Source organism: Nicotiana tabacum, chromosome 4 (genome assembly GCF_000715075.1).
Source record: "Nicotiana tabacum cultivar K326 chromosome 4, ASM71507v2, whole genome shotgun sequence".
NCBI lineage: Eukaryota > Viridiplantae > Streptophyta > Magnoliopsida > Solanales > Solanaceae > Nicotiana > Nicotiana tabacum.
Genome location: NC_134083.1, coordinates 41096343 through 41103686, shown reverse-complemented (window position 1 = coordinate 41103686; position 7344 = coordinate 41096343). Strand labels below are relative to the sequence as shown.

The 7344-nt window shown below is 41.4% G+C and overlaps 1 pseudogene; it reads right to left on the bottom strand.

Moving 5' to 3' along the window:
• Positions 1-353: 353 nt before the first annotated feature.
• LOC107819446 (leucine-rich repeat receptor-like serine/threonine/tyrosine-protein kinase SOBIR1) lies at positions 354-2479 on the bottom strand (annotated as a pseudogene).
• Between the last annotated feature and the right edge of the window lie 4865 nt (positions 2480-7344).

The following is a 7344-nucleotide window of genomic DNA, read 5'->3' as shown; positions in this document are numbered from 1 at the left end:
CTTCCTCTCAGCATTTCCATACGATTTTCTGAGTTTATACTCCTTCGTTCTGCATTGTTTTTAACTTCAAACAAAGCAACTGTAAGTGTGATTTGCTACCGAACTTTGTGTTCGCTGAAACACTGGGGTTTGAAGTACCGCTACACCAGTGTGTTATTCGTTCTATCCTGGGAGGAAATAATCCATTACCTTGGGTACTAGGAGGGGATTAAATTCCTTAAGGAAACACTGTGAATTCAGTGGGCTCGAATTTATTATTGTTTCATAACGTTAACTTATATTTTGCAGAATTTTTATTTATAAATACAGTAATATTGGCGGGAATAACAGGTATCACAATATAGCGAGGACACTTCTGTAAAGAATAGAATACACAAGTACAATATCTCATATTGGAGATTTAACATAATACACAAGTACAATCTCTTATATTGGTGTTGTAACAGAGTACACAAGGACGCTCTCTTAGTTGCATAAGCAACTTTTATTTACAGTAAGTTATCCTCTACCTACTTAAGGCTTTATCTGAGTTAACATGCACCTAACATCCTTACTGTTAGGCCTCTACTTTGGATTATCCAGGGTGCAAAAGCAGGCAATCTTGAGAACCAAAAGCATTTGCTCCTCATACCCGTTACCCATCAACTTTGGATCAATTGCTCTTTTTGGATTCTCAAAAGTCATGACATTTCTCATCCATTTCACTAAACCCATCCCAGAAGCGGGCTCGAAGAGCTCATCCGAGGGAAACTTTCCCACAACTAGCACGCCTAGCAGCACCCCGAAGTTGTATATATCACACTTATCTGTGAACTTAATGGTCTGATAATATTCTGGTGCGATGTATCCTAAAGTTCCTACCACGTGTAAAGTTGAAACATGCGTAAGGAACTCTGGGACTGCTTTCGCAAGGCCAAAATCTGCAATTCTAGCTTCCATGTCATCATCAAGAAGGACATTTGCTGGCTTTAGATCCCTGTGAATTATACGCTGACTATGATTTACATGGAGATACTCAAGCCCAACAGCGATCCCGACTGCAATTCGATGGCGTGCCGACCAATCTATTTCTCGTGTCCCCTCTGTGACTTGTTGGGTGGCATCCTGTAAGCTCCCATTTTTCATGTACTCATAGACCAAGTAATGGCAGTCAGGTCTTGGCATACGTGCTAGTAGAGGAAGCAAATTCCTGTGTCTTATTTGACCTATAATCTTAATTTTTGATTTAATTTGGCACATTTTAATATTCAAAGCCTTGCTATCTTTCTCAATGAGTTCTGCAGCATCCTTCGGAGGTTCTACGATCTTCTTTGTAGCAATAATCTTTCCGTTACTTCCCGGTAACTCAGCTTTATAACTTCTCCACATCCACCTTTTCCAATTTTTTCCATTGATGCCAATCCGTCTACGTTCTCCAAAAATGCCAAGTCCTCGCCTTTCTTAATCAATGGACTGAAAATCGTTACACCTGAATCATCCCTGCTCCCTTTGATGAAAATCATAACCACCTTGAAGAGCAAGTAGAAGACCACCGCAGATAAGGCCCCTGCAAAAGATCCAGCCAGGAATCCAAGAATCCATACGTTTACCTTCTTTTTTGTCTCGTTATGTTTGTGCGCTGGTACTACAATTGCACTAGGTCCTGGAGCTGGGGCATTTTCTGAATAGGATTGTGGTGCCATTGCAGATTTGTGAGTTGACCTTGTTAAGTTTTCAGCAAGAATGTAACGCTTAGGAACATAATCTTTTCGATTCAAGTCTATTGATAAGTGCTCAATTTGACTCATGAAAGGCACCGGGCCTTCAAGAAAACTATTCCCAGAGATTTCTGAAAGATTTCAAGGATTGAGGTATTTTGCCAGTGAACATGTTATCAGCAAGGGACATTTTTTCAAGGTTGGGAAAGTATTTCAAGAAATTGAGGTTCCCTGATAACTCATTAGAAGAGAGATCAAGGATTCGAAGGCGGACAAGAGATGATAATTCAGATGGGACTTCGCCAGAAAACTGGTTGTTTTGAAGGTTCAAGATTTCCAATTTCCGACAGTCAACAATTTGAGTTGGGATTCTGTCAAAGAGGTTGTTGTTTTGAAGGGACAACTCTTTGAGCTCAGAACGCTTGCCAATGGCAGGAGATAGAGTTCCCCTCAGTTCATAGGACTTGAAAACGACCCTTGTGACTCTAAGCACGAATGAATTGTTTGTGAGTCGTCGTTCACATGATATTCCAACAGAGTTGCATGGGTTCTCTATAGCACTACGTTGTCCGGGGATGTCTAAGCCTTTTTGGACAAGCAAAAGAGCACTATAATCTGGTGAGTAAAGGTTGAGTCTTGCTTGAACAAGAAGGGTAAGAGTGAAGAGAGACAGAAGAGATAGGTGAGTAAGGGAGGTAGTGAAGGCCATTGGGTGGCAGTTTCCGCCAGTTTTATGGTGGAATTTGTACTGTTGTGCTTGTGCTGTGGGATGTATATTGTTTGGTGGGTTCTATAAAAGGATAGGTTGGTATTTATTTAAGGTAATAATAAGCAGAACAAGACTTCATAAGTCAAACTGGGACCGTGTGGAAAACTTGAGGCTCTCAGGGCCGCCAATAGATTTAATTTCTTTTGCTCATGAGTTGACTAGTGAAATTCCTCATTTGCCATTTGCATAACCCAATAATTGGGGATACAATTGTTTTATTCCTTTTCCTGATTTTTCTTGTGTGTTGCCTATTAAAATGTTTAACTGCATTTTGGTTAAACTTGTTAACAGAAACTTATTCATGTTTGAAATCTTAAACTTTCAATATTATATATAAGCATTTCATGTAATTTATCATTTTTATTGTTTCATAACAATTAGTCTTTATTATGCACGTATATTACAGGTGAATAAAGAAAATAAAAGTACATACCTTGTACATGTATTTCATTTTAATTAATATAAAATCAAAGAAAATAAAACAAATAAAGATATTTATAATATTTGTGTAAGTTCGATGCATATTCTGTAAAATAACATAACTTTACACTGATGTGTGGCTCCTTTGAGCAATAAATAGAAAACTGTTCTATTATATATGTCACACTTAGTATAAGCGAAGTGATGCCAATGCCATGTAACTTTGGCTTTTAAGACTGTAAATTTCAGCATTTGGGTTTATAGTATTTATGCAAGTTATTTTATGCTTTGGATAGTTCATTAAGAACTTTAGCTCAAAAATATGCAATTGGCCGCTCTCTCTATCATAATATGAACATGAAGCTCTGATTGAAGTATTCTGAATTATAATTTAAGAGACTGAAATCGAAAGTGAGGTAAATAATGATTACTTAAAAAATTGAAAGGGTTATCCAGGAATATAGGATGGAATGAAACTAACACACACTTACAAGACCATGTTGGTCCCAATTAACCTCTACATAGATTAGATGTATGACTTGTGTACAACTAATTCAAACTTTTAAGTGGAAAAAAGTGCGTACATAATTCTCCTTCCATCGTTCATAGTCTTAGTTGTTAACTTCAAGTTTACGTAAGACTAGTCCAGAATATCCCTACTTTTCTTTTGCGGTTTAACATCCAAATGAATATTTAGGAATTCCCTAAGCTTGTTTACCTAAAGTGTTTATTGAGTATGCTTAATTCAGGTCGGTTTGATTCTAAAAACAAGTCTCCTATGAAGACTCTTGAAATGTTCAGTTTTTTATTTGCATATAAACATATTATAATATTTTTTGTATTGTTTGCTATATAAAATAGAGTATTAGAATCGTACGACTCTTAAGTACAATTTATTCATTATGTTTACCCGAAAAATCGGATAACGTTAAATTTAGATATGGTTCTAAGGGTATGCAAATTTCTTTTAATACAAAAATGACAATACAGGTATTTTAGCTAATAAATGGGAATGATGAACAAGAATACTGAATGAGTTGAAAAACAAGCACAATGAAATCTCAATGTATCTTGGGAGGATCCCCATCTATTGTAGTCTATCTCCCTTTTTATAGTCGAGCTCGATTCTGCCTTGGGGCATAGATATTCGGGGCCTGTGTCAATCGGCGTTGCCCCGTAGTTCGATTCGGATACGGGCTCGATAATGATATCGAGTTTTGCCGTTGATTGGTCTTATAGCTCGAAGCTCGACGCCCCTACTTCGGAATTCGTCCGAGCTTGTCATGTGGATACCCTTCGATTGAAACGTCATTGTCTCGACCGGTCTTTATGACTGAGAATCAGTTTTTACCGTACACAAATAGTCCCCTCGTTTTTCGGAAAGGATGTGGCGAGGAACGATATGATTTCCCTGCGGCTCGATCAAATTTATGCTGATGTTTCTATCGAACCCAATCTTGACGTACGTGATAGCTGTCCCATCGGCTCGATTTTACCGAAGCATTTAATGTGTGTCAGACGGTGGTCGGCCACCGCTGATACCGAACCGTCATGCCTTAGTCTATAAATAGTCTTTCCATACAACCTTTTCCACTTTTGCGCCTTCTCTTCTTCCAAATTTTCCTATTTATCCTCTCTATTTCGCTGCTACAGGGTCGCCCATACCAGAATTTTGGTGCTGTCTACTTCTTCACCTTCCTTTGCACTCTTTCCTTTTATATCAATGGCGAAAACTTCTAAAACCGTACCTCACGGTCGTTTGATGATAAGGCGCCGGTGAAGCCGTCCGTTCATGAATATGTTCCTGGCCCGTGCACTTTGAAGATCGATTTTAAGGTGGAGAACCCTTCCTCCGTTCCGGGTCGATGTGAGCACGTATCGATGTATACGTGCTCCATAACGGAGGATCACCTCGAGGCCGTCAGAAAAGACTACAACTGGATTCCGAGGTCGTGTTGCAAATTCTATCTTTCGATGAGAGTGTCACCACTTACGTGGAGGGATTTTTAAGTATTTATACTTATCCCTTCACACTGGGACCCGTCGACCCGGTGATTATTGATTTCTGCAAAAGGTATCAAGTCACCCTTGGCCAAATTCATCCCTCTTTATGGCGTATAGTGATCTCATTGCGCTTCTTCTCTATCAAAGCCGGGGGGTTGGATTTTTCTCTGAACCGCCTCATATGACTGTATCGGCCTCAGATCTTTCGATGACTAATTAGACTTCATCGTCGGGCAACGAAGGCTTTGATGTCGAGCATCGATGAAGACAAGGATCCGGGTTGGATGGGTCGTTATATTCGAGTAAGGACCCGTGATCTTATTCCGGAGGAGAAGATGTCGTTCCCTGAAGAATGGAATTTTGACCATAAGTGATTCTTGTCCACTTTTCATGTCCTTTTCCGATTTTTTCTGACATCCTTTTCTAATGTCCAGCTGCCCCTTGGATGCCACAAGCGGTGCCGGACCTCGAGGACTGAGTTCGGAAGTTAGCCTTGACCTCCTCTTATGCCGAGCGCGCTTGGCGTGATTTGGCAAAAGGCAGATGGGAGGCCAAGAACCATGGTGAGGTTTGCTTCTTGTTTCCTTCGAAGTATTCTTTGCATTCTATTTGTTACCGATTTCCTTTTGTGTAGGCATAACCAGGGATGCCACTTTGAGGCCTTCGAGCGATGAAGAAGGAAACAAGTCCCTAGTCTCTAAACAGGGGAAAGATAAGAAGCGAAGAGCTTCCTCTCGGTCAGAGGACCCCAAGCCAAAAATTCGAAGGGTGAGGAAAAAAGCAATTGCCCTTTTGATTGACTCGGTCCAACGATTGAGAGGAGAAGAAGAATAAAAAGAAGGCTCCTCGGCTTTGGTAGTCCGATCTACGGAGGCCATCGAGGTTGCTAGTGCTCCCGAGCCGATGGCGGATGTGCCTGTCGGGGTTGGTTCCGAAGACCAGAGTCTCGACCGGAGTACTCCAAGTGATTTGCTCGGGGCTATGACAATGGGTCATTCACGTTCTCTTCCATCTTTTTCTGAGGAGGCGTTGAAGGAAGCTCGAGAGTTGAAGACTCCCGATATCGGCGCAGGCTCTGGTTCAGGGGATCCTTTTAGGGATTATTTTACTGGAGTCGATGATGGTTCCGATATCGGTGACGCTTCTCTTTTATTAGAGGAGGCTCAGCGTTTCATTACTCGGGTAATGATTCTTCCATACTTGGTTTCTTTGTTCTTTTCCATACTTGACTCGTGTTTCTTACTGTGTAGGCCATTAGTAGGTTTCGAGTCGATCTTAGCTAGTGTGAGGCCGAGCTCCGGAAGGTCTCAGGTGAGAGAGATGCCCTGCGGCTTCTTTGCAGCCAAAAGGACGAGGCTATAAAGGATCTCCAAGCAGATTTGGCTAAGGTCCGTGAAGAAGGGGTCGAGCTCGATAAGCAGGTGAGCCTCGTTCTGTTAAAGTTTATGGGTCTGACTCAATTGTGGAAGTTAACCCTTCGTTGTCTCAGTTGCAGCAAAAGATAAAAAAGATCGGGTTACTTCGAGAAGAAGTCGATCAAATCCGAGCTGAATGCAATCGGTGGAAGGAGACCCTCGACCGCCTGGCAGCGAAAAAAGAAACCATCTTAACAAAATTATTATCGGCCGACGTTCAACTCCGAAGTGTTAAGCAAAAGGAGTCGGTTCAAGCTAAGAAGATCGATGTGCATAAAACACGACTTGTTGAGGCTAAGGCGGAGGTTGAGTCGTCGAAAGTCTTGGCAGATAAGTCCATTACTGTATATCGGGCTGATGCTGAGGCTGCTCATATGGAGGCCCGGGAAGCGGCGACGACCGCCGATGCTCGAGCTCATTGGGTTGCCAAACTTGCTAAGTGTAGGTCTCAGAGGGAGACCTTCGAGGAGATACACGCTCGAGGTTTCGACCTTACCGAAGAGGTAAAAAAAGGCAAAAGAGCTCGAAGCGGAAGCTGAAGCCTTGGCTTATGATGATGATGATGATGATGATGATGATAGTAGCAAAAGTGGATCCGAGGACGGGGAAGAGCTCGACCAGGAAGCTTAGTTTCTAATTCTTCATGTTTGTAAATTAATCACGTAGGCAATTTTTGTATATATATGTATAACGAGGTCGACTTATTTTTATTTTGTGAAGACTTTTAATTGAATGTTGACCTTGTAGTCTCTCTGATCGATCAGATTTGTAGCCCCTATGTTTGCTTGTTGAGTCGATGATTCAAACTCTGAAGGAACATAATCCGTAGGTGTAATGTAATGGTTGAGTTAACGTAAACTCAGAGTAAAAGTAGCTTATTAGCCGTCGAGTGAATGTTTTGAACTCGAGATAATGTTGTCCGTAGGCATAGTGGTCGAGTGAGTGTCTGCTCGAACTCGGAATGAATTAGCCCGTGGGCTTTAATGGTCGAGTGAGTGATTGCTCGAACTCGAAATAAAGGTAGCCCGTAGGCTCGGCA